This window comes from Gavialis gangeticus, unplaced genomic scaffold, assembly GCF_001723915.1.
Source record: "Gavialis gangeticus isolate Ggan-Ray unplaced genomic scaffold, GavGan_comp1, whole genome shotgun sequence".
Lineage (NCBI taxonomy): Eukaryota > Metazoa > Chordata > Crocodylia > Gavialidae > Gavialis > Gavialis gangeticus.
The window spans coordinates 5584056-5586383 of NW_017728993.1; the positions used below are offsets into that span (position 1 = coordinate 5584056).

General features: G+C 57.1%; 1 protein-coding gene across 1 annotated transcript in view; it reads left to right on the plus strand.

Annotated features, from left to right (window-relative positions):
• Positions 1-2328, plus strand: part of SLC35D1 (solute carrier family 35 member D1) — a 63641-nt gene that overhangs the window by 32563 nt on the left and 28750 nt on the right. The window lies entirely within an intron of this gene.

Below are 2328 nucleotides of genomic sequence, written 5' to 3' on the forward strand. Positions count from 1 at the left end.
GTGTGCTGGCCACAGCCCACGCAGCCCCTTGCAGGCTGGAACATTGCCAGGCTGCAAGGGGGAAACTGTTTTCGTGCATTTTCCTGGCACTTGCTTGCAACCCTTTAAAATATTCTTGCAACCCACTTTTGGGTGGCAACCCATGAGTTCAGAAATGCTGCTCTAAATGCAATTTTCCATTTTGTTAGAGAGCTAGGACCTGATTCTCCTTTCTCTTCCAGCAGCATAAAGCAGGAACAACTCTGTTGCCACCAGCAGAGCTACACTAGTAGTAGCAGTCAGTCCAAATCTTTCAGGGAACAGAGATTCTTGGCCTGGAAATGACTTGTCCCAAAAAGGACATCTGAATCAGAAGTCAAAGTCAAGAACTTAAACGCCAACTTCAGAGATAGCAGAATGAACAGTTAGTTCATCTCTCCAGCTACATTTACTGTATTCTGTGGTTTCTAGTTAGGAAACCAGACCTCAGACTGACCCTGATGTTAGCTATTCTGTAAACATGAATGGGCATTTGGGGACATTTATTAGACCAGGGGTGGGCAAAATACAGGCCATGGGCTGGATCTGGCCAGCTGGTCTGCAGTGGGTCCCTTGGCCCCAACTGGTCCAAGTGTGGGGGGGGCAGTCTGAGCTGTGATGCATGCAGCTGGTCCCATTACCCCTGGGTACGTAGTGGTGGCATGTCTGTTTCCTGGCAGCCCCAGCTGCTTCTTGCTCCTACTGCTGCCAGCCCCAGCCCCACTGCCTGGGCACCCCAGCCCATCTGTCCTACACCCACCACTGGGAGTGCTCAACAGAGTGGGTGGGTGGGGTCTCCGTGGAGACCAGCTTGGGACCCACACGGGCAGGGCGCATTGGCCCGGTGGATGGGATGGGGCTGTGGGTGAGTGGGGAGCAGCATCTGGAAGCAGAACAGGCGGGTGGGGCCAGGGCTGGGATTGCGAGGCCGGATCATGGGGAGGTGTCAGTGCAGGGCTGAGGCCTGGGGCAGAGCCAGGATCTGCTGCCTGCATGTCCCTGCAACAGGTGCTGGTCCCGCAGGAAAGGGCATGCCAGGAGTAGATCATGGTTCTGCCCTGGGCCCCAGCCCTGCGCTGTCACCACCCCGCAATCACGCCCCGCTACCCCAGCACCACCCAGCCATCCTGCTCCTGGACGCCACTCCTCACCTGCCCATGGCCCCATCCCACCCACCTAGCCGCATGCCCCGTCCGCAGGTCCTTGGAGACCCTGAGATCATGAGGCAGTGACAGCACAGGGCCAGAGCCACTGAGGGAGTTTTGGTGAGTTGTTGCTGGGCAAGAGGAAAGGGGTGCTGACCTGGCCTCCTGCAGCTCACCAAGACTCCCTAAGTGGTCCTTGGGCCCAAATAACTGCCCACCCCTGCATTAGACCCCAATGTCAGATCCTTCTTCATCACTGCCTCTGCAAATAAGCATTTGTTAAGGAGGATTTCTCCAGGATCCTCACAATGCTTCTGTCTGGTCTTTACATGACCTACCTGCTATAATATCCAACTGGCTCCTAATTCAATAAAACAACAGGCCAAAATCACCCTTCTGCCTGCAGAAGCAGCTTGAAAGGTAGCAGGTTTCCCCTCTTCTCTTTTTTGCTGTGTCCCCGTCAGCACCCCTGTTGGAGCAGCGTGGCTGCACGAACCCATGAAGCGTGTCTCACGAGATGTGTCCAGTTAAGCCAGGAATAGCAGTGTGGGGGGCACCTGCCTCCGGTTAAGGCACAAGTCCACGGGCACAGCACAGGAGACACAGACCGGGGGGCTTTATATACCCTACCTTAATATTTGGCCTGGACCTTTTGTCTGCCATAGCGCTGTTGCACCCTTGGAAAATCTAAAAGCCAACACCGCCGGTTGGACATGGCCAGGCTCAAAACCACGGCCTTCGCTAGGAAAGCGAATCACCTTTATGCAGACAAGGCTCTTTGGGTCGATGTGAGACCTTTCATCAGACCAACTGAAGCAGTTGGGAAAACTGCTCTTGCCAAGCCCCCGGGTGCAAACGCCCGTCTTCAGGCATGGGGGGGGGGGGTGTTTTGGTTTTTTTTTAATGGAAAACGTCGCGCGCCCCAGTCCCAAATCCGCGAGTCCGACAAACACCTCCTCGCACATCCGACCTGCAGGCCCGAGCCCCCGCGTCTCGCTGGCCCTCAGCCCTAGGGTGGCAGGAGCCCGCCCTTTCCACAGCGGGGGAGGAAAGCCAGGATGTTCCCAGCGGGAACGAAGGCGGGGCAGGGTGAGTGCACAGCCTCGGCCCCGGGCCGCGGGGCCGGACCGCCCGAGCTGGGCAAGCGGCGCTGGCCCGCGCGGGG